Source organism: Zootoca vivipara, chromosome 1 (genome assembly GCF_965207765.1).
Source record: "Zootoca vivipara chromosome 1, rZooViv2.hap1.1, whole genome shotgun sequence".
Lineage (NCBI taxonomy): Eukaryota > Metazoa > Chordata > Lepidosauria > Squamata > Lacertidae > Zootoca > Zootoca vivipara.
This window is the reverse complement of record NC_142582.1, coordinates 79,971,225-79,996,853: the sequence shown is the minus strand read 5'-3', so window position 1 is coordinate 79,996,853 and position 25,629 is coordinate 79,971,225. Positions and strand designations below refer to the sequence as shown.

The window sequence follows — 25,629 nt, the reverse complement described above, 5'->3', positions numbered from 1 at the left end:
ACTGCGGTACAGAAGGCTGTAAGAAAGAGCCACCAGACATGTTGCAACCATACAATGCAAAGATGATCCTTACAGCAAGACAAGCTGTTTCTTCAGAATTCGGGCTAAGTCCTGAGGAACTAGGTGAGAGAGTGAAAGTTCTTCCTCACTACCACCCAAACTATAAATAGCTCCACTTCCTGGGTTGGGTGTTTTGAAAAACATGCACAAAACTTTCAGGTCCTGTTGGTGATTTGACTACCTTTTTCATTATTATGCATAAAGCATCATCATATATTATACGCTACTGGTTTATTTCCGATTATCTTTCCACAAGGGCTGACATTGATGCCGAAATCCACCACTGCCTGAGCTCGGCGAGTGCAGCTTTCTCCCGATTGAAGTGCAGGCTGTTTGAGGACCGGGATATTTGCAGAGAAACCAAAATGCTTGTTTACAAAGCTATTGTACTACCAACCTTACTGTACCCTTGTGAAACATGGAGCACTTATAAATGCCAACTCCTCAAAAGATTCCATCAATGGTGTCTCTGACAAAAAAATTACATACCACTAGAGAAGACAGGTGAATTAATACCAGTGTACTGGAAGAAGCAAAGATCACTGGTGTTGAAGCAAGGATTCTTCAACACAGTGGCTTCACAACGGGGGACAGTGGGGGGCGGTGCGCTCCCGGTGGCAGGTCTCTGGGGGTGACAAGGCACCACAGCCGCATGTACAGGATCCTCCATTCATGGCTGCAGCCACGAGCAAAGGATCCCGCCCCTCCCAGCCTCCCTCCCTCCCTGGCTTGCCATAAGTGGCTCCTGCTTTGCCACTTTACACTGAGCCAGGGAGGGGCGGTTGGAGCCATGGCTCCCCCTCCCTCCTTCCCTGGCTCACCATAAGCAGCTCCTGCTTTGCTGCTTTACAGCGAGCCAGGGAGGGATGAACAGGAGCCACAGCTCCCCCTCCCTCCCCAGTTTGCTGTAAAGCGGCAAAGCGGGAGCTGCTTACTGCGAGTCGCTCCCTCCCACCCTGGCTCGCTGTAAGTGGCTCCCGCTTTGCAGCTTTATTTACAGTGAGCCAGGGAGGGAGGGAGGGAGGGGGGCGGACTGGAGCTGTGGCTCCCAAGAGGGCACAGCTTTGCCAGCACCCCGGCAAAGCGGTGTTGGGGGATGACAAAAAAAAAATTCCACACCGGGTACCACCTGGGCTTGCTACGCCTCTGCTTCGACATCAACTTTGTTGGACTGGTCTGGTTTTTCAGATGCCTGATTATTGTCTTCCAAAGCAACTACTCTGTTCCAAACTTAAAAATGGAAAGCATAATGCTAGTGGTCAACAAAAGAGGTTGAAAGACTCTCTCAAGGCAAATCTTTTTAAAAATGTAGGAAAAACACTGACAATTGGGAAACACCGGCCTAAGAACGCTCCAAGTGCAGAATAGCCTTTACCAAAGGTGTCATGGACTTTGAAGATGCTTGAACTCAGGACGAAAGGGGGAAACGTGGTAAGAGGAAGGCCTGTTTGGCAAACCCATACCCTAATCAACTCCCACCCGGAAACCTATGTCCCCACTGTGGAAGGACGTGTGGATCCAGAATTGGCCTCCACAGTCACTTACAGACTCACTGTTAAGACTGTGTTCATGGAAGACAATCTTACTTGGCTACGAGTGATCACCAAAGAAAAACGGGTTGATAGGTCTCTGTCCCTAACTAAACTACTATTATGAGTTTGGGGTGTTAAGCTGTATGCCAGACCCCTCTAGTCCCTGGATCCAGAAAGTGTTTTAAAAGCTACCCAAACCTTCTAATTCCTGGAATAGCCAAGCTAGCTTCCTGGTGAGGTGATGGGGGATTATGGTGCTTGGTGTGACATGACAAATGGGTACCTCCCCTCCCTCAACAGACAAAGCCAGAGTTGAGGGAGACAGTTGCTGTGATATGGGCCAGATGTAAAACAGCAAGCTGGGAGAAGACAGAGAGACAGAGCAACTGTGTCTGTTTGAATCCAAGGCTGAGACTATGGGGAAAACAAGACTCTTTGGGGGTTGTTGATGCTGTGAACCCCTCCATCATAGGCTCAGGTTGTGCACTGCATATGTGGAAATAAACCACATATCTTAAAGACACCATAGTCTCCCACTGCGCCTCAATTCCAAAAGCAAACATGAACCTTGGAATCTCACGCCACTCGGAGATTGGAGCAATGTGAAACAATACCTACCCATGAGCAAATGCAACAAGCTACCAAACACACACACACACACACACACACACACGCTCCTTATAGCCATTTTCCCCAGATACAGTGGTACCTCAGGTTACAAACCTTCAGGTTACAGACTCCGCTAACCCAGAAATAGTACCTCGGATTAAGAACTTTGCTTCAGGATGAGAACAGAAATTGTGCTCTGGCGGCGCAGCGGCAGCAGGAGCCCCCATTAGCTAAAGTGGTACCTCAGGTTTCAGGTTAAGAACGGACCTCCGGAACGAATTAAGTTCTTAACCAGAGGTACCACTGCAGTAGTAAACAGTTCCACTACCACCAAAAGCGGTCTTCTGTTTAGGTTACACACTATATAGGAAGAAAGCAAAACAGAAAATTTTATCTGCATTATTTCAAACAAGGAGCTTTGGGGAAAGGCAAGTTTTAGCATTATCTGTCCAAATTATGCTTCCCCTTCTCTTCCCCCACAAAAAGCAGAGATGATAACTTTTTCATATTTTAGTTGTCCTTTCTTATTCCCTTTGCCATGTTAGGACAAGTAACAACAGTTTATTCAGAAAGCAGTATAGCCAGGGACTGAGACTTACTACAAAGATAGAAGACTTCTTGCAGTCCTTGGCAAGGTCTGAATAAACGAACATAAACATTGCCCATTCCTATATATGTTAACTTAGAAGAAAATCCTATCAGGTTTAATGCAGCTGGCTCGAAGGCAGGAATGCACAGGGGTGCTAATAAGATGAAAAAGACGTTTAAGATCCGTCGCAGTACCAAATCAAATTTCACAGAGCCTCACGAATTTTGCCACAGAGACTAGGAATTTCCCTGAGGCTGCTGCAGCAGGAAAATAAGAAATGCTGCACATTTTTCTGTATCACATGAACAATTACTTTTAATCTTGATGCTGAAACTCTTTCTCCCTCCTCTCGTTAATAATTTGCCCTAAACTTTTTAGTTCCTATGCTTCAGCATGCAGGGGGATGATGGTGCTAAGTAATATTCAGTATCACCTGCATTCATAGCAAAGAAACTGACTGTGTTTGATCTTTTGTGTTTGCTTGGAAGCCCAGAGGCAGCCAATTGCGAGAACATATTTAGCTCTAAAGCCACCATCCAAAGAATCACTGGCTTCACCCATGCAGTGTATTTTGAAGTGTAGCCTCAAATGGCAAACCATTTCCCGAAATTGGAAAAGTTTCAAAAAACTTCTCGAAACGTAGGAACAGGCAATGCTATTAAAAGCAGGGAGCAAGGAAGAGGTCAAAAGTCCCATCAGGAATGCAGAAGCCCTTTGGGCATTCTCATAGATGGGTTCTGGGTTATACTTCTAATGGCTGCCCAAGGATATAAAATACCTGAACTTCCAAAGCATCCAATTCTCGTTCAGCTCTAACACACACAGGTTTCCTGAATCAGCTGACATTGAAACAAGCAAACCATCCTGAAACGCAGATGATGAATAACGCTGTAGGAATGGTAAATCTATAACAGCCTTACAAATAATGGTTCAAATATGGCCGGCCAAGAAACAGTTCCAGAAGCATTTTTCCTCCACACCTAGCTTTAGTGGCTTCTGGACTTTGTCAGCTGGATATATGTATTGAAACGTCATTAATTTAGTTATTTTTAACATGAAGTAGATTCCGCTTCCTAGCCACCTGTGGGTGATTCTTACTTGCCCTTGGCAAGTGCCCATTTACAAGCCTGGTACAAATTAAAGTGTTTAGATTTCTATTGGTGGATTGCCATTCCACAAAAAAAGGCAAGTGACTGAAATATGTTAGATATTTTGGGGGAGGTTTTCAAAAGTATCCGTCCAAGGAAGATCAATCAAACTCTCTGGTTTTTAAAAATATCATGCAGTTCCTTCCCACCCATTTATAACAGGTGATAGAGAAAGAATCGGCATGGAATCTATGCTCTGCTCCTTCCTTCCCTTTCAAATCAAGTAAATCTTTAACTAGGTTTGTGATTAGTGAAATCCTTTATATGGGTTCCACTGATAAGGTCCCGACTCAAAACAACATGTTCATTTCCTAAAAACATGAGTGTGTGTGTGTTCCAGCAGAAAGAAGCAACTTTAATATTTTCATTATGAGCATCTTCTATATAAAAGCATTTATGTGCACCCATGTACTTGGAACTTGTATATTTATAAAGCACATACAGTGGTACCTCTACTTACGAATTAAATGCATTCTGAACGCACATTCGTAAGTCGAAAAAAATTGTAAGTCGAAACCCATAGGAATGCATTGGGAGAAAAAATCGTAAGTCAAAGCAACCCTATCTAAAAATTCATAAGTAGAAAAAGTCCTATCTAAACCGCATCCAAGATGGCAGATGGAGCTCCGTTCGTAAGTAGAAACATTCGTAAATAGAGTTATTCGTAAGTAGAGGTACCACTGTATATGCTCACTGATTTTCAGACACCAAAGACCTACTACCTATTTTGGAAGCTGTTTGGTTGACTGTTCTCTAAGCATCTGGACACCTCATATGGTATCATAACCAAACACACACACACACACTGGCCTGGCACCATCTTTACCTGCCCCACACCTGACATCACACACCTGTAGGGAAGGTGTGCATAGTTTGTGGACCAAATGGGGAGGACTTGTGGTCTTAATTAGGTGCACAGGCTAGAGATTCCCCACCCCTGAAATATTCTGATAGCTCCTACCAGGATTCTGGCAAGTGCATTTTGAACCTATTGCTAAACGATCTTTAAAAGTGCAACCCAACAGAGAATTCTGGCTATTCAGCCTGGATATAACCAGTGCTCAAGTGACTAAGAGCAGATCTACTTTTTCAAGACAAGCTTGCAGTTGCTGGTGCACTGGATTAAGCTGGGGAAAGGTACTCCTAGCTGAAGGCATCGCCTGGACAGACAAGGCTAATGGTTTTCAAACTACACACTTGGTTCTTCAAGCGGCGTGTAGCCACATTAAGTTGCCCACTTCCACCTGAATCAGCAGCTAATAGCACCTCCACTTTCTTTGAATTGACTGTGCTTGTACTTATCCAGACCAGAGCTACAAAACATTCCTGTTTAGAGATTGCACTAGGATGAAAACAAACGGTGCTACATGGGTCAATCTGAGTAGCAAACTGGGACACAAAGGACAGCTTGCCGCAAGGAGGTTCATGATGAAAAGTAGCCCTGAGCTAGTAACCAGCACCAGAAACTGCGGCACTGAATCCCTTAAGTACAATTGTTACAGAAGAAATTTATTTTGTTGTGTCCTGAACTTGTCAGTAAGTTTCACTAAATGTTCTAGCCTGCTGCCATAGCCCAAAATAAGTCAAAATCTGTTGCTGCAAGATATTTTGAAATGGCATGTAAAATAAGAAACATGTAGCAACTCTAGACAATCCACAACATGTCCACAAATTGCAACTTTTGAAGGACTATACAGCTCTTTCTACTTCATATATGCACCCTATAAATAGGTGGTCTATATGTAGCAGGGACACTGGAAATCTAAAGGTTATTTTAAAATTTAAGCTGGCTTGTTATGTCCTTTGTTTTGTTTATATTCCAGACATGTCTTGGTAAGGTTGAAAAGCATTTTAGATATGTTTAAAATCTGGTTGTAGGGAGAAAAAGAAATGCTATTCTATTCTCACACGCAATCTGATTGAATCCTATTTTCTAGTGTTGTTATATTACCACAGCTACGCTATTCAAATAAACATTTGCCATTTGATTAGTCAGAATGCATCAGCCAGTGAATTTAAACATCACTTCTACCATGGCCCACCTATCTGAACACATCAACACATTTTCTAATGAAAATACGATGGAGTCTCATAAGCCTTATTAAAAACATGACTGGAAAATGCATTCAGAGAAGCAACTGCACATGCAAGTCTACAGAAATTTATTCTTCTAATTTTCTGCCAAGATGTCCTGTACTGCTTGTTCTGAATTTACTTTTTATAATTTTACATTTTATTCTTCCAATCTCTTCCAAAATTTGTTAGCCCAAGTGAGCTGAGTGGAGTAACAGTACGGTAGTACAAACTACAAGAATTAACAGTCCAGACTTAAAGCATACGTACCCTTAAGTAAATCCCCCTTTTTCAGTGGAGTTTGCTCTCTAGAAAGTGTGCTTTGGACAACCAAAAATAGTTATTGGATATTAAAATTATTATTATGAAATGATAATTAAAAGTGAAATAACACTGGGGTATTATTAGAACACTATCACTGTCTTCTCTAAAGCTGCCCTGGTTCTCATTGAAAAGTGTGTGCTCTTCCATAAACTTCAAAAGACTGGTTTTGTACCAAAAGTCATATGCAAATCTGAATTCTTTTCTTAAAATGCAACACATTTACAATGGTTACACAGCTGAACTGCTAACCCTGCTTACCTGGGAGTAAGCCTCATTTAATTAAATGAGACTTATTTCTCAGAATGTGGTTATAACAGCAGCCTAAAGTACTGCTTTATTTATATTTTATTCTTAAAAAAGAAAAGTCAGGTGCAAGAAAGTTATTGGTAAGTTATCATTGCTGATAATGCTGCACATTAGCCGAACGGTTGAGACATTCAAAAGAGGTGTAAGTTATAAGCACACACAAAAATCCCATAAACCAAAGCACTTTTTGTTCCTAACACTCTGATAAAACCTGCTAATGCTGGTCCCTTACCTTTAGGTCCTACCAAAGAGCAAAACTTCTGCCTCTCAAGGAATCAGAACAAGAACTGTGGTGGCACACAAGAACTGCAAGCAAGACGGGACAAAAGTAGGACACCCCCTGTCCACAGCTCCTCCTCTCACTTGTCACTATAGGCAAAGTGCCAGCTGGCAGCCAAGAGGAGAAGAAGGTTAAGACTGGCTGGACTTCAAGACAAGAAGAATGCTGGAACAGCCAGCCAAGATAAGCTCTGCATTCTGTGACCTGGACGAGACACAGTCAAACAACCAACAATAAGAATGTGAAAAGGCTCAGGTTAGAAGCGACAAGGGCCAAGAAAGGTTGCAGACCGAAGTGTCACTGTTGGAAAAACAACAACAGGATTTCTTAACAGTTGGAAAATTTCAACAGGTGGAGCATTCCCATGCTACAAATGGCTTCACCTGTTGAATGTCCTCTTGGGTACCTGTTAAAAGATGTGTGAGCTATATTACTAAAACAAGACATGCCAGTCATAGGCAGAGCTCACTACTGCTGCTCTATCATGTACTTAGTTGGAAGGAACTGTGTAGAAAATCCTTGACACTGTTTCTTTCTTTCTTTCTTTCTTTCAAGGGGTGATATGATAGCCATGTTCAAATATATGAAAGGATGTCATATAGAGGAGGGTGAAAGGTTGTTTTCTGCTGCTCCAGAGAAGCGGACACGGAGCAATGGATTCAAGCTACATGAAAGAAGATTCCACCTAAACATTAGGAAGAACTTCCTGACAGTAAGAGCTGTTCGACAGTGGAATTTGCTGCCAAGGAGTGTGGTGGAGTCTCCTTCTTTGGAGGTCTTTAAGCGGAGGCTTGACAGCCATCTGTCAGGAATGCTTTGATGGTGTTTCCTGCTTGGCAGGGGGTTGGACTGGATGGCCCTTGTGGTCTCTTCCAACTCTATGATTCTATTATTTTCTTTCTTTCTTTCTTTCTGACCAATACTGGGGAGCAAATATTATCTGAGATCTTGGTCTTCTGATACGGATGTTGGGCAATACGCACCAACCGAGTGGCAACAGCGGCAGGGTCGACGAAATAACAAAGTCGTCTTCAGTATCTTTGCTTGCTTTTATTTACAATTATATACAACACACTCCTCTACTCCATTCAATTTCGTTTCACAATCCATCACCACCACACACCATTAAATACAGAATTCAAAATAGTCAATTACCCAATCACATTACAGTGAGCAAACTCTACCTTCAATTATTTAAATTAGCAAAAGCTCACAGGTGTGCTATCATTCAGATGAGGGCTACAAACACACATCTCTGAGTAGCACCATTGACCACATCAGTCTTAAAGGGAAAACCTAACAACAGCTTCATTCATTATTACTACAGCTAATATAGTGGTTTGTTTTGCTGCAGGTGGTTTATGTTGCATTTATTGTGCTATGGGCTAGTGTGTTTTATTAACAGCAGTATGGGCTACAGTATTTTATTTGATGTTTCATTATTTAATTATATGGATGTCATCTTGGCTGCTCATTTAGATCAGAAAAGCAGCACAAAAATGCAAATGAACAGCCTTGTAAAACCAGTAGGAGCCACACCTCTGTGTTATCAGCAGTTATGCAAAAGGCTATGATTAAAACATGACACAACAATGCTTGGTTCGATACGGAAGAGGACCAGCATGATATGAAACAAAAGCACAAGCAAGCATAAATCAATCTGTGGCATTAGCTAAATCTATTGCCTTTTCCATCTTAAAGCCTTCTCCATCAGACTGAACTAATTCTCGCTGATCTCAACGGAATGATAAAATCAGCGAAACACACTGTCAGCTGTACACATAATTGGGCACTAGCATGCAAAGCGTCCATCACATTTCATTGGCATCCACCAAATTTTACTTTAAGTAGCTCAGCCCAAACTAAGCCAAGATACAAAAAGGAAGTTGATACAAAATGAAACCAGAGGGAAAGATTCTGCCACCTTCAGAAAGTCTGATTTCAGTCCCGAGCACATTTAGTGGAAAGTCAATCCCATTTATTGCTGTGGAACCCCCTTCCAAATAAACATGCTTAGGGTTCATACTCTTCCATGTATTTTAAACATTCCCTAAAGAAAATATTCATCAAAGTGGGCGACAGGTGTCCATAGGAAGACACATAGAAAATTCCTAGGGGAGGCAGGAGCTATTGGCCAATGCCTCACTGTAAAGGTAAAGGTAAAGGGACCCCTGACCATTAGGTCCAGTCACAGATGACTCTGGGATTGCGGCGCTCATCTCGCTTTCCTGGCCGAGGGAGTCTGGCATACAGCTTCCGGGTCATGTGGCCAGCATGACTAAGCCACTTCTGGTGAACCAGAGCAGCACACGGAAATGCTGTTTACCTTCCCGCCGGAGCGGTACCTATTTATCTACTTGCACTTTGACATGCTTTCAAACTGCTAGGTTGGCAGGAGCTGGGACCGAGTAACGGGAGCTCACCCCGTTGCAGGGATTCGAACCGCTGACCTTCTGATCGGCAAGCCCTAGGCCAGGAATCCCCAAACTGCGGCCCTCCAGATGTTTTTGCCTACAACTCCCATGATCCGTAGCTAACAGGACCAGTGGTCAGGGATGATGGGAATTGTAGTCCAAAACATCTGGCGGGCTGCCCTAGGCTCATGGGGATGCCTGCCCTAGGCTCATGGACCATGATGTGAGTTAGTCATGATGCAAAATTAGAGCCCTGTGGCAGCAGCTTCCTTCCACCTTCCCTTCCCTTTCCCATCCTCATTGGAGGAAATTCGGGATTCTTTTTATCACAAGCCACATTTGTAATAGTAATACCTTCAGCTCTTTTCCCATTTGGATCATTAACATTTATCCGTTGCTTTTTACAAAGCATCTCACAAAATATTAAAGCATAGAAGCAAAATGGGGAAGAGCCACAGCTCAGTAGCAGAGAATCTGCTTTGCATGCAGAAAGTGGCAGGTTCAATCCTTGCCTGAAATTCAGGGGCAGCCACTACCAGCCAGTATGGGCAATCCTGAGCTAAAGGTAAGGCAGTTTCCTATATTCCTGTGTTCTTCAACCTTCAGATGTTGCTGTAATTTGTTTTTTTATTAGTATTCTTTTAATCCAACACTTTTTAATAAATGTCTCGAAGTGACTTATTGAATACAGAACTTAGCCTCTAAAACCCAAAATAAAAGTGGTTTTAAACTGTTCATTTAAAAAATAAATGCCAAAACAATGGAAACACCTTCCTAATAGTTATTTAGATACCATCTAGATGCACCACCACAATAAGCAGTATCAAGCACAACAAATCTACAGGATCCTTCCCACAGGGCAGATGGCAGTAGATAACCCTCTAAGACAGTGTTCCTCAAACTTGGGTCTCCAGCTGTTGTTGGACTACAAATCCCCAGCTAGCAGGTCCTGGGGTAAGGGATGATGGGAGTTGTAGTCCGACAACAGACGGAGACCCAAGTTTGAGAAACACTGCTCTAAGAAGAAGTCATACTCCAACTGAAACAGAAGCAGGTCATATTATTCACCCACCTGCCCTTCTTGCTGTCCTGGGGTCCTTTCCACAAGATACTTGGTGGTAGCTGCCCCTGTTGGGGTTGGGAAGGGAGGGCAATTCAGCCTAAACAAGCTGTTGTGACTTCATCTTTTCTTCTTGCTCTCAACTGGCTCATCCCACTTAGTACATGTAACTTCAAAAGTCACTGGGAGAGAGTAGCACTATATGCCATAAAACCACTCATGACAACAGCATTCATTGGAAGCATAGTGGCATAGCACACTGGAAGACGAGTGAGCCATCTGGTAGAAGGATTCTGCTGTCAGTTGGATGTAGATATGAACTCATCTGCATCTCTATCCCCTGCAGATCTGCATCTGTTAGTTAGCCTATCTATACACAGCAGCCTCCAGTATCAACTTGCACACATGGAAAGCAGATCTTCATGAGCACTACATCAGAATCAGTATGAGTTTGATGTGTAGAAATGCTCTTTTATGGGATTCTGTGGGAAGCAAGCCCTTAATGCTTGACCATGCTGATTCTAGAATACTTCATCTTGGAGACTAGAAGTCTAAGATGCTGGGTTTTTCTTTGATGTTCTCACCTCTTTGCTGAAGGTGGCTGATCTGTCCTCAATCTGGAAATCCCTGCCAGATATCTACTTTTAATTTTAATTTTATTTATCAAATTTCTATACTGCCCTTCTTCATCTGAGGATCACAGGGCAGTTTACAATATAAAAACACAAAAATACATAACATAGTAAGAAACAAAAACAATACTGCCCCCACAGTTGAAAAGGCCATGGGTTGTTGAATTAGCCAAAGGCCTAGCAGATGTTTTTGACTGGTGCCTAAAGATATGTAACGAACATAACTTCATTGAGCTGGAGAAAAAGTGAAACATTTTTTATTTAAAGTCACCTGCAGACTTTTATCAAATGCCGAGATTAACAAATGGCAAATCTCTGGTCACTCATTTGCTGCAATTCTTGCAGCCATGGGACTTTGCCAAATGGTGTAGGAACAAAAAAGTGTGAGAGAGAGAAGATAGCAAGAAATATTTTGGATGGCTGTTACCCCCTGGAGACGTCGCTGCAATATGGATGGTTGATATTAGAGATAGCCATGTGAATTTAGGGGGAAATGCAATATTCCAAGCACTCAGAAGCCTGCATTAAAGAATGGTTTTAAGAAAAGCTTAACAGCTAGCAAACTCTGATATACCCTTAATGTTAAAATTTCCACTCAAAATTCTTTACTATTGGGGAGTTTAAACCTAGTCTAAAAGAAATGCAGCTAAGAGAACATATATTCTATTTGGAGAGAGAGAGAAACACACACTATAGGGTCAACAAGAGAAATTATAGTCCAAGAAAGTAGCAACAAAATTGTCCCCACAGCTAAAAATACAGAAACCTAACATGAATTTCTGTTTTATCATCCTGGTTTCACTTTGACTCTTTCAGCACTGAAACTAGTTTCAGGAGGCATGCAGAAAAACCAAAATGTACATAAATTTACATGTTAACAGTGCAATCCAATCCATGTCTACTCAGAAGCAAGCCCCACTAAATTAAACTGGACTTACTCCCAAGTAAGTCTACCTAGGATTGCAGCTGAATTATGAAATGAGCTGATTGAATACCGAGAATGAATTGTGACGGATAAATGAATTTCTGGCCACTTAGGGGAAATCTAGTAAAAGGTTTTAAGATGATATGGGGTGGCTGCTCAACTCATCACCACCTGGAAAGATTTAGTAACAGAAGCCATTTATTGCAAAAAAACAACCACCTCTGGTAGAAGGTGGTTGTTTTTTAACAGTTCATATGGTGGTTTTTTTCTATTAGAACATATAACATTGTGAATAGCACAACTTCTACGTAGGAGGATTTTTTATTTTATTAAAAAACAGTGAAATTAACAGCTCAGTTGGTTAGAGTGTGATACTGATAATGCCAAGGTTGCAGGTTCGATCCCTGTATGGGACAAACTGCATATTCAATCGTTGCAGGAATACATGATCCTCGTGCTCCCTTCCAACTCTACAATATGACTTCTATGATATCACTGCCAACAACAATAAGGAATTTACAAAAATGTATTCCTCTCAACACCATTATCACCCAAAGCCATTCCAAACAAATGGAATATACCCCATTTGGAGGGACAGTAGGATACTGTGGTTATAACAGTAAGTTTGATCATCCAGTTTCAAATGGCTCACAAAACATGTATCTTGTTAATTTTCAAGCAGGCCAGTCATTGGATCTGCCAAATGATGAATGGGGTGCAGGGTGGAGACAGCATAATCTGTTCTTGTGCCTTTAACAGAACTTCCATCTGTCCAAATCAGCAGATAGCACTTTTCACTGCATGGAATCTACTGTAGTGGTACACACACAAACACACCCTAATGTCTGCAGATCAAAAGCCTCATTTAAAAGGCAGGGGAACAAGGGTAGGTTGGAAACCTGGCATGGAGCTGAGGAATACAAAAGTCTCGGAACACAAGCTCATTAGGCTGCCAGCTTACCGTTCCTGTTCCATTAACTGGGTTCAGTTTGCAGACAAATTGATCATCAAGTATACAAGCAAAGCACTGGGCTGTACAAGTCGCAGCCCTGTTTTCATCACTAAGTGCTACACTTACCACCTAGAAAATTTCAGAGAAAACAGATCTTGATAGGTGCTGGGTACAGCAATATTTCTTCTGCTGTTATAGCCATTTTGGGGTTTGATTTTTTTAAAAAAAAAGAAAAAGAAAAACCTGGTAAATAAGATTTCATTATCATCTGAAATGGTATGGTGGCATTCATCAAAGCAATACAAGAAACAGATTAGAAGATGTGCTCTCAGATGCTGGAGCACTGTTAAGATGAAAGAACAAGAGCAAGAACTTCTAATTAAACTATAGAAAACAGACATATCTTCCTCCTGAGGCACAAGGGCTGTGTATCACATCAAGCTTCTCAACCTCTTCAAAACAGGGGTGGTTGAGAAACTCATTCTTTGCAAATGCCAATACCAACTGACTTATCCTCACCACCTGATCTAATGTACAGCTCTGAATGCACTTACCGGTAGAATCATAGAATTGTAGCACCAGGGACATTAGTCCAACACTCTGCAATGCAGGAATCTTTTGCCCAACATGGAACGTGTCCAGAAGAGGGCAACCAAAATGCTCAAAGGCTTGGAAACAATGCCTTATGAGGAACAGCTTAGGGAGCTGGGTATGTTTAGCCTGGAGAGGAGAAGGTTAAGGAGTGATATGATAGCCATGTTCAAATATATGAAAGGATGTCATATGGAGGAGGGAGAAAGATTGTTTTCTGCTGCTCCAGAGAAGCAGACACGGAGCAATGGATTCAAACTACAAGAAAGAAGATTCCACCTAAACATTAGGAAGAACTTCCTGACAGTAAGAGCTGTTCGACAGTGGAATTTGCTACCAAGGACTGTGGTGGAGACTCCTTCTTTGGAGGTCTTTAAGCGGAGGCTTGACAGCCATATGTCAAGAATGCTTTGATGGTGTTTCCTGCTTGGCAGGGGGTTGGACTGGATAGCCCTTGTGGTCTCTTCCAACTCTATGATTCTATGTGGGACTCAAACACACAACCCAGAAGTTAAGAGTCACATGGCCTACAGAGTGAGAGAGGCAGTCACTGGTACTTCCCAAAATGTTGTGACGCAGGTCTTAATCAGAAACATTTACAAATGCCTGTTTTATGAAAGATGCATATTAAAATACAAATGTTCATGCTGATTTTTTAAAATGCAGATTAATACAGAGACTATACAGAACAGACTCGTGAACACATGAAGAAATGGGCAGACTAAAAGAAGATGGATCTGATGATTCCCTGCTTCAGGACCAATCTCAAAGTAGTTGGGAGCACATCTCCCCTCTGCTACGTAGTAAATTCAACACTTTTCTAGTAGGTGACAGCAGGGGGAATGCAGAACTTTTAGCTGTAGCTGTGGGTACTAGAAAAAGTGTTTACACAAGATCAAAGAGACACTGCAGTGTAGCAAGAGCACATATCGTGCATCTGGACTGTATTCAGTGTGTCCCGAAACCTAAGATTGTTTGACTGGTTTACTGGTCAGTTGGAAGTTTTATAAACTGGCTGCAATATTACACACAGCTACCTGCGAATAAGCCCAACTGAACTCACTGTGGTTAACTCGCAAGTATACATGCATATGACTACACTGTTAGGCATTGTTTTCAGTGGCTAAGTCTCCATGAGATCAGGCTACCAATGCCAGTAACAGTCCCCTAGAGCCCTCATTCGTATTAGTCAGCATAGGAAAGTGGATAAATACTTTCCCCAGCCCCATAATACTAAATTTAATTAGGTCACATTTCCTCCGTCTTGAAATGGCAGAAGCTATATACAGCAGACTGCACAGAGCTAATGAGAAAATTATGCACAAACCATCTTGCACTACAACAGCATCCTATGCTCAGCTGACCAGCTTGTTAGTCACAATTCTGTCACTGTCAGAACCATTCCAAAGTAACTTTTAACTTCTTTTTGAACAAAATGCCTATCCGGTCTTGATGTGGAATAGGCTCAGTCTTTCCAAACTCTTTGGAGAATGCTCAAAAGGATCTGGCAAGTTCAGTGGAAGCTAGGAACACTGGCGGAGGAAGAGGAGTGCGGGGGGAGTGCACCGCCCCTGGCAGCGCAAGCCCGGTAGGGTGCCATCGTGGCTGCCCCCCCCCCGCCCATGCTGGGCACCATGCCCCACCCCCAGAACGCATGCCACACCCCTGCAGGCAGCGCGCCCCACCCCCGGGACGCATGCCAGCCCCACCTGCTCTCCGCCCCCCAGTGCTGGAGCACTGTCAGATGGAGAAAGTACGGTATGTTTCCTGCTGATTCAGGATGAATGGAACCAATGGAATAAAATCACAAGAAAGGAGATCCGGACTATTTAACATAAGGAAGAACTTTCTGGCACACCTTCATTGGAGGTTTTTAAACAGAGATTGAATGGTCATCTGTCAAAGATTACTTAGCTGTGATTCCTACAATGTAGGCGGTTGGGCCAGATAACCCTTGGGGTCGCTTCCCACTCTACAGTTCTACCAACCCCTTTCTTCACCTAGGCCTCCCCCCCCCCCACCCTTTTCCTAATTTTACCTGGATAGAAAGGAATATGGAAACAAATAATGGCAGTGCTGGAACAGCCAGACCCAGTCACATACCAAATTTGGATCGGCTCATAATTGGCTCAGCTTTTCCAAGCTAGGATTAGTTTACTTCCGCACCAGCCTTTTATAAAGTTTGCCACAATCCCTACATTTTTACGTTCCCAAGCAAGACTAGGTCAGCCTAACTTCAGTATTTGAAACCATCCAATCACATTGTTCACACATCTCTTTAAACTAGTTTTTAAAGGTGACTGCAAGTCTTTAAAATGCAGTCAAATGTTAACATATTAACAATATATTCAATACTTAAATGCTACATTTCCAAGTAAAGATGCATGTTCTAGAACCTGAACGAATTTTGGCGACACAATTGGGGGAAGTAGAAATAGGGTTGCCATATTCCCAAAAGTAAAAATCCAGACAAAGTTGTTGAGCTTTAGGGGGGGGGGTATTTTTAAAACATTAAAAAATAGTAATAATCATCCTACTATGGCAGCCCTAGTAGAAAGTAGAAATGCCCACTGCCATTCCCCAGAGTTAATTTTAAGATGGCAATCTTTAAACAATGTGATTAAAACTCTGATTACTAAGAAATTGTGTTTTAAGTTGTTGATTGACAACATTTTTACATTCCCAAGCAGGACTAGGTCAGCCTGTGACATCAGAATCTTGAAGGAGCTGCCAAAATGTAGGCAACACAGATCTCGCTTCGTTGCCTCTGAAACGTTAAGGAACTAGTGTGCTGGAAATATTTGTTGCAAAGTCTAGCTGAGTAACAAAATAGAAAAATGGGCCAGCTCATGTGCAGTTCAACCAGACCCGATGCTTCATTCTACACAACTATTACTGAAAAAGTTAACTGTTTGGTAAAAATCTTCAATAAGGTGGTGAATGTTTTAGTTGGTTCATAGGACAATTTTATTCAACAGTTATGTGGTGGGTTGACCTTTTTTTATTTGATAGCCTATTTTATCAAAGCAACAGCAATTTGTCCAAATTACAGATCTCTCATCTGCTTGTACAGTCCTCATTCTGACAACCATCAAGGTCTCATTAGTAAGAGGGCTCAAACTACCAATAACATCCCAAAATATATTGCCAAGGTCCTTCATCACCACACTGTTGGTGGATGTGGAACAAGGATAAGAAACTGGATCCAGCCAGTGGGCCCCATGTTGACCATGACATCAGTTGAAGCATTTCCTTTTGCCTGTGTGGTATGAAAGCAAACCACACAGGCAAAGCTTTGCAGGTGCTGGTTATCAGTTGACAGCAGAGATGGTGTCTTTATCTGCCCTCACATCTGACATCTTATATACGACATCAGGTATAGGGCACAGGAAAATGGCTTGGGGAAAATGGCTTTGTGGGTCAAAACAGGCCTCCTTCACAGCCTGATTATGCACTTTCCCAATACATCAGATTCTCACACTACACACCCACCAACAAACAAGCACTGGGCATGGAGGTGGGTTGTTTACACACCTTCCACCCACATTGCAGTGCAACAGTTATGCAGGCACCAGAGGAAGAAAGGTGTGTCAAGTTTTCAGCTGGCCACTGTTGTCGTGCGTTTGACATGCAACACCTTAGAAGGCAATTATGCCCAACTCTGAACAGCAACCAAAGCTAATTTTCCTCCCTCCCACTCTTATTTTTGTATCAGAAAGGCACCCGGCCAATTTGGTTGTCAACAAATATTGCCACAGACATTTCTGACATCATGGTCTTTCCAACGAGTGGCTCCTGTCCACGTTTGTTAATTGTCTTACTTTAAATGTTGTGAGGATCCTATGCCATTTTAAAATGTGTGTGTTTTTTTAGGGGTGGGGGTTATTGGGTTGTTCTTTTTGTTTTGATTGTGTATTTTGTGGTTTTATATTTTGATTTTATTTATTTTGTGAACCGCCCTGAGATCTCCAGGTATAGGGCAGTATATAAATTCAATAAACAACAACAACAACAACTCCATGCTGCAAAAACCTCTGTTTTCTCATTCCTACACATCAAGCTGCTGTTAAAAGACAGATCGGGCCACTCCCCACCCCTGCTTGTTTGGCCGTCCTATTGTCTAATGGTGCCATCTGACAACTCCAGCCACTTTGGGGTTCTTTAAAAAGGTAAAGGGACCCCTGACCATTAGGTCTAGTCATGACCGACTCTGGGGTTGCGGCGCTCATCTCGCATTATTGGCCAAGGGAGCCGGCGTACAGCTTCCAGTTCATGTGGCCAGCATGACAAAGCCACTTCTGGCAAACCAGAGCAACACATGGAAACACAGTTTACCTTCCCTCCGGAGCAGTACCTATTTATCTACTTGCACTTTGACGTGCTGTCGAACTGCTAGGTTGGCAGGAGCTGGCACCGAGCAACCGGAGTTCACCCCATCGAGGGGATTCGAACCGCTGACCTTCTGATTGGCAAGCCCTAGGCTCTGTGGTTTAACTCACAGTGCCACCCGCCTGTTCTTTACTTGCACCTAATTTTCATTCCACCTGTTCCAACTTGCAAAAGCACATCAGGAGTTTTGAACCCATGTGTCCCCTTCTCCCAACTGACATGGCTATAAGTGATAACCAATAAAGAAATCTGGGTTTGCAGCCTGCAGAATTGCCTTCGATCAAGGTGCATAGAAGATGACTCCCAAAAGCAGCACACACAAACACTTCCCAGAAGGCCAAGACGTGTCTCAGTTTTGCACAGAAACCTATAGCAAAGAGCACAAAGGGTTTCTACTTGGATTTGTGCCAAAATGCTGCAGCACTGCCTTCCCCATTACATAACCTGTTGCTATTCATGTACACACAATGTAAGCCCTAGAGAGGTGCTGTGCCGGGGAATGTGGCTCGCTACCGGCTGAACAAAATTGAAACCTTCCACACCACAAAATAGCAGAGCTGTCTATAAATACGACCCACACTTGTTGCTAACAAACAAAGAGCCATGGGAGAGAAGCTGAAACTTCAGCACAAGTTTAGTCATTTAGAGAGTTACGCCGGGGCGGGGTGGGTAACCACTCTGTGTTGTGATACTCTTCCCCTTCTAAGCCTGTTGAAACTGTAAGAGCCACAGAATCTGCATAAAAAAGATTTGCATGTCTTTCAGCCTCAAGCAAAGATGCAACTCTTGCAAACGATGGGGAGTTCTCAACAAGCAAAGTGAGAAATGAAAAGGACCAGGAGAAGATCCACCATTGATCGCACTTACTGCAAAAGGAGAAGAGTTTTTTAAAATAAATAAGTACGTAAGTACAGTATATGGTTCTGCTAAGGGATAAAACCCTCCAATTATCAGCCTCTCCCGAGCAGTGAGATATCCCCCTCTAGGCGACTCATTAGTTAACAAAAAACGTTCCACTTTTCATTCACCAAATCACCAGCCAGCCCAGCGAATTCAGAGGCGATTGAGAAAATAATTTCTTTCTTTTTTAATAAATAAAAGTGAAGGGGGGAGCCCGCCAGGCGCCTTTACTCACTGAAGAGTCTGCAGTCTGGGCGCAGCCGGTTATGCTCTCTAATTAAAGTCATTTAGCAAAATAAAAGGGGGGGGGGTTATCTCCGCCGTCCCCACCCACTCTGGGGTTTCGGGATTCAGTAGCTCCCCAGGGAAGAAGAAAAATAGAGACTGAGAACCGGAGGCGTGCCTGTCGGAGGCTGGCGAAGGCGGACACTTCTCGAAGACGCTTTGAATAAATAAACCCACCTACAAATTCCGCGTTGCCGCGTTTAAGGCTGGAATCTTAAGCCCACTTCGAAAGGGAGGAGGCAGGATTCCTTCCCAGCAAAGAGGGCATTACTTCCGAGTAAGGGACAGCGGGATCGGGATCTTGCGCACATTTACTCCGGAGTAATTCCCTATTCCTTCCGAGGAAACTTGCGTTGGCTCGGAGCGCACAAAGGAGAAGCTGCCTCTGCGTTGTGTTTTGACGGCGAAGCCAACGTGCGCGTCGCTCCCGCCACAACAAGCTTCTACCTACAAAGGGATGGGTGGGGGAAGGGAGCCGCTCTCTCTCTCCTACCAGATCGGGCACTGCGGAGCACATCGATCTCCTCTCCTTTTATTTTCGGGGCAAATAACTCAGCTGCTGCCCGCGATCAGTGTAGCCCAGCCGAAAGAGCGCGCGTGGAAAGCGGCTACCTTGCAATTATCTCCTCGCCATCAAGACGCGCGCTGACAACTTGATGGAGAATCAATCTGCAGCCGTTGCTGTGGAGACGCGGCGGCTCCGAGCTCTCTCCACGCCCACCCCCCAAAAAACTCCTCCCAACTCCCTTTCAACTTCAGGGGAAGTTGCTGCCATCCCGTTTCTGTCCCATCCCCTTTACATTTCGGAACCCGCGGCGGGAGAGAGCGGAACTTCCCACTCGCCCCCCTTTAAATGGAACTCGAGCGCCACTTTTGGCGAACTGGGAAATAAGAAATGACTAATGGAGCTGTAATAGCTGGGTGGGGGGAAGAAAAAAAACTTCCTTCTTCTCCCCCACTCATTTTTCTTGCCAGTGCAAGGGTTGTGTGTTTTTCTTGCTCGCTGTGTTTGCTTTAACTCATGGGCCGGAAGCGATTCCCCTTGTTTCTAAATCTTTAGAGCAGCCATATCCCGGTTGGTGTTCGTGAGAGTTTAGCAGTGCTAGCCTATGCAGCGGTCTACTCAGAAGTAAGCCCCCGTGAATTCGGTGGGGCTGCTTTATACTCCCAGGTCAGTGGATCCTGCTGCTGATTTCAGTGAGACTGTCAGAGCAACGCTGTGCCTGTGTACTTGGAAGGAAGAATGTGTTCCTTGAATTCCACCCACACTGAGGCTCATTCCCACAGGTGTTGAGGAATGCAGCCTCAGGTAAAGAGTCAGGTATTCTAGTACACCCCGATGGTGCAACTATAGATCGCTTCCAAGTATTGCTTATTATTTCTTAAATTTCCACACACACACCACCCTTCATCCCAGGGCGATTTGCAATATAAAACACAAAAATACATAGCATAACCAACATAACAGTAACACACACACACAGTTTAAGAGGCCATGATTGTTCAATAAGCCAAAAGCCTGGGAAAAGAGGGATGATTTTGCCTGGTACTTAAATATATGTAGTGAAGGTGCCAGGCAAACCTCCCTGGGGAGAGCATTCTACAAAGGGGGAGCCACCACAGAAAAGGCATATTCTAGTGCAGGCATCCCCAAACTCGGCCCTCCAGATGTTTTGGGACTACAACTCCCATCATCCCTAGCTAACAGGACCAGTGGTCAGGGATGATGGGAATTGTAGTCCCCAAACATATGGAGGGCCGAGTTTGGGGGTGCCTGCACTAGTGGCATCCTCGCATTCAGGCTGCTACCCCCAACAAGTGAAACTGCAACCTTTAGAGACGAACCAAGCTTTTTTTCCGCCCTAGTAAATTAAAATTTCTGCCTCCTTCACAGAGAAGCGTATCAATAGCACATTAAATGACCAAGGTGTTATTTTCTCATTTTCTTTTTGCAATGTCTGCCTCACTTTTACAGCAGCTGCTCATCTTTCTACATGCTTGCTGCTGACACTTGCCATTCTTGAAGAGGGCAAAAACTCAAAAGCAAACTCAAAACCAACAAACACAAGTGCTTCCAGCTGCGTGTGTGTTGTTTTTGAAACTTCGTTTCATATCACAAGGTTCCAACAGAGATGGCTCCAGTGAAATGGAATTGAGCACATTTAAGGTTCCAGGATTCTGTACTGCCTTTGCAGGACGTCGGGAAGGCACCTGCTCTGTCAGAAACTGATTGGTGGCACCTGCTTTCCTTGGGTGCTATTTCTTTGGGTTGGCCTGCAGTAGCTGGGCAGGAAAGCAAAGGCAAAGACAGAGATCTATTTGCTTTCCTTTGGGGCTGGACTGGGCAGGTGACAATCAGAACTGGGGGGGGGGGGGTTAATTGAAGACACATCATTTGATGAGATCTCGGTAATGGATGTAGAACAATATATTAAATGAGAGGCAGGTGAGTCAAGATCTGAATGCATTTTAAAGGCCAATTCTTCTATTTAAAAGGTTTTTTGGTGAAATGGGTAATTTGCAAGAGTAAATACGGGGCTTGAAGAATTGGTTTGGTGTTCTGAGGCTCATCACGCACCTCTGCCCAGTACTGTATTCTTGGTCTTAAGTAAGCAAGCTCCTCCCATCCTGTCCATTCCATTTCTAACAGTGATCAGCCAAATGTTTCTCAGAGAACAACAGTATAGTATTATCCGGTGATTTATTCCCTGTATCTGGTATTAAGAGAAAGAGATGAATCTGGTTGTATGCCATTCTAATCTCTGAGTGATATGAGATTCCAGGGGTTCCTGGAACTTGATCAGGATTAGTGTTTCCTTTTGGAAACGAGGCACAGCAAAGACTGTGGTGTGTTTTTATGATATACAGTATGTTTTATACAACCTGAGCCTGCAATGGAAGATTTCACAGCAGAACAACCCCAAAAGGGTCTTTGTTCCCCCACAGCCGCAGCCTTTGATTCAAACAGAAATCAATCACTGTTCTGCTTTTCCAGCCTGCAGCTTTTCTTCCAACTTTTAGAATCCCTAATACTGATTGCCCAATGCCAGGAACACACACTCTAAATCTCCTCCCCTCCCACTGGACAGAGAGCCTGGAGATAGAGAGGGAATATCTAGAGATCACAGCAACTCCCCCTCCCCAGCCCTGGAGTCTGGCCTGATGCTGCACTGAGTACCCAGATGGACCAACTCCACCCTGTTCACCCACCCAGGTTTCAGTGATACGTGCCAGGTCAGCCTCCTCATCCATATTCAGATTATGGTTGAGGGAGATTTTATTCTGTGCTGACCTGGCATTCAACAGCAGCAGTTGCAGATCCAAGGGCTGACTGATATGACAACCACAGTTCCCCAGGCTGGAGGAGGGGCTGGCACACATACTAACTGTCTATGCCCCTTACCCGACCTGCCCCCCCTCCCATGCCATACAGTACGTCCCCCTATCCAGAACCACTGTAACTGGGTCTCCCCTGCTCCTCTCCTCCCAGGCACGCCCCACAAAATGCCTTTACAACTCAGTTAAAGACAGTTAAAACACACACCAATTATTATTTTTAAGGATATAAAAAGCAATTTAAAAGAAGAAGCCCTCTTTGCTGGGCAGCAGCAGCAGCAATCCTCATAAAACCTGTCAGGCCCCACCCTGGGCCAGGTGGATAGAGGCAGGAGCAGGGTGGCATAACAAAAGAACATGCCTCTAAAGAGGATGGATTGGGAAGGAGTTTAAGAGGGCGAAACATCTGAAGCCAGAGCAGCACGGACTATTGCATATGTGTGTGCACTTCTTTAGGTTGCAATCCTATCTACATTTATTTGGGTACAAACTCTCTGTGGGATTTGCTTGCATAAGACTGAGGTGTGGGTTTACAAAAAATATGGCTCAGATTATCTGTGCTAGCTTTACTATACTAAATGTTTTGCACCCTCTCACTCAATCACATCTCTTGTTGCCCTTAGTTAGCAAAATATGCTGGTAGCTATGATTATTTCACTATGGAAATATCCACAACTGAGACAGACACATAAAAAAGGGATGAGGATTTCTGAGTATTAAGAGGGGATATTCTTTTGCATAATGTAATCCTGCAGGTCTTTGTTACAAACTGCAATAGACATCTAACCAAAATTCTCTTACCAGAGTACTAGGACTCAGCTATACAGCTACAAATAAAATGTTTAAAGTGTGTTTTAAGTGCAATATACAATGTGACACTAGATGTTGATGGTGAAACTTATGGAAAATTCAATGTACAGTCAAACCTCAGTTTGCGATCCCCTCTGTTTGCGACCACTTCAGTTTCCGACCACCACGGACCCAGAAGTGTTTACATCTGGGTTACGCGGCGCTCAGATGTGCAGAAGCAATCTGCGCAGCGCGCACATGTCATTTGCAGAAGCGCTCTATTGGCGCTTCACACATGCGCAGAAGCGTGCCTCAGGTGAGCGACCGATTCGGGGAGCGACCGGCTCCGCGGAACAGATTGTGGTCGCAAACCAAGGTACCACTGTATTTTTTTAAAAAAAAATTTAAGCATTTTCAGAAGGGATTTATATGTGCGTAAATTGCACCCTATTCAACCAAGTTATTGAAAATTTCCCAAGAGCTCAAGAACTAGGTACAACTGCCTGGACTCTGGAATCTTCCTCTCTTCCTCAGAACTAGTTCAAGAGCAGATGCTACATATGAACTATGTGAGAAGTGGGTCATCACCCAATATAGCTTGCCATTAACCATAGCTGCCAAGTCTCCCGTTTTTCGTGGGAAACCCCCAGATTTTAATCCGTTTCCCGCTGTTATCCCGAATAGAAAAAAATCCCGGAAATCCCCCGGATTTCCTACCTGCCAGGGAGGCTCCATTTCGGGTGCCGCTCTGCCCATGTCTGGACACCGGAAATCGGGCAGAGCGGCACTGGAAGTCGCTTCTACACATGTCCAGACATGCGTAGAAGCGACTTCCGGTGCCGTGCCACTGCTGATCCCGCATTTTTCAGCAGGAGACTTGGCAGCTATGCCATTAACTGCTGATGTAACCACATGCCCTCACGAAGTCATCATCAAACATTTGAAATACTTTTAGAATAGTTCTAGAATTTTCCAGAGGGTGAGATGAATGGGACACCCAGGGGCGGCCTGTCTATTGGGCAAGGTGAAGCCATTTGCTTCAGGCGGCAGAGCTGTCCGCTTCCCCACCCCCTCCGTTGTGCCACTGCCAGCCCCCCAGGGCTTTGCCTGCCCCACCAACACAGCCCTATATCCCAGCATTCACACTTCCCATCAACATTTACTGGGGAAATGCTTGAAAGCAACTTCAGGGGTGGGTCGTTTAATTCTAACGCTTATGAAGATGAAATCATACAGTTACTATGCAAAGATCATACAGTCGTAAAGAGAAACACATACAGCCTTAACTGTTCTTTATCCACTAGTACACATCTTGGCATTCAGCAAGTCTAAGCAGCTGGTCAGCAAGCCTTGACTCATTTTATAAGAAATAAAATGCATCTTGGACACAATAGTACTTTTCTTTGTGGATGAGTGTCACCAGTGAATCACCAGAAATGAAACTATTCTGATTAATAAATATCAACCAGGAGAATTTGAATCACAGACTACTGACACAGCTTCCCTTGCACCTCTTTATGATTTACCTTGTATCATTTATTCGTCTCATTTGTACACAGGTCTGAACAAGATAGCTTGACCGTCATCAGATGCTGTGGTATATTTGAGTGTAAAGTGTCTCAACTCGTTGATAATACAGAATTATTTGGAAACCATTAAAACTGTTACATTGAAAACCTGCAACTCCTCTGCCTCTTTTTAAATTCTTTTTATGAAAGTTTAAATGGAAGACAATGGTGTTTGCTTTTCTTGTGCATAGAAGCTCGAGCTGTGATGCACCATGGAGCCACAATTCTAAGCACTCTTAAAAACAACAGTTCCCATGATCCTTTGGTGTGTACGCAGTCTAAGAGCACTGCAGTAGCTTTTCAGGACATTGTTAACCAGAGTGTTTAAAGGAGGGGACCCCTGTAGGATGTCTTCTTTCCCCACTTGCTTTACCTTTGCTGAAAGATGGCTCATTCTTCCTGATGTTGACACTGTAGATGCTCTTTCACATGTTGGCTTCCCCGTTTTTGTTTATTTGTTCTCCCTTTCCAAGAGTCCAAGTGGTATGGGTTTCAGCCATCCATGCTGAATTCTAGGAATATCTGGACCGCTGCCTTTCTGCCTTCCTGTTAATTGTCAAAACACCCACACCTTCCTTGCGATAATATTGTTTGTTTTTCTCCTTCTTCCCCGAGTGGTGAAAAGTTCAGGGCAGCCTATGCAGGGTCAAAGGGAACAGAGTGCCAATGTCTTCAAAAACACTTTTGCAAGAATCTGTTGAATCTCTATTTGCAGGAGTGTCAATCTTACAGGCTCAAACCACAATCAGTGCAAGGCCCAGATGTAACGTGGTAGTTGGTGGTTGGTGGACTTGGCAGGGCTGCTAGAGCAGGGGTCCCCAAACTAAGGCCCGGGGGCTTGATGCGGCCCAATCGCCTTCTAAATCC

General features: G+C 43.7%; 1 protein-coding gene across 7 annotated transcripts in view; it reads right to left on the bottom strand.

Annotated features, from left to right (window-relative positions):
• Positions 1 to 19,877, bottom strand: part of PRR5L (proline rich 5 like) — a 71,752-nt gene extending 51,875 nt beyond the window's left edge. Inside the window, exon 1 of one of the 7 annotated variants that reach the window (XM_035116144.3) lies at positions 19,563 to 19,877. The gene's annotated coding sequence lies outside the window, so the exon portion shown is untranslated. Of the gene's footprint in view, positions 1 to 6,873; positions 6,931 to 10,407; positions 10,675 to 19,019; positions 19,158 to 19,246; positions 19,434 to 19,562 lie in introns of those variants that run through there. The other 6 variants (XM_035116171.3, XM_088669020.1, XM_088669010.1 and 3 more) reach the window with 6 other exon arrangements.
• Between the last annotated feature and the right edge of the window lie 5,752 nt (positions 19,878 to 25,629).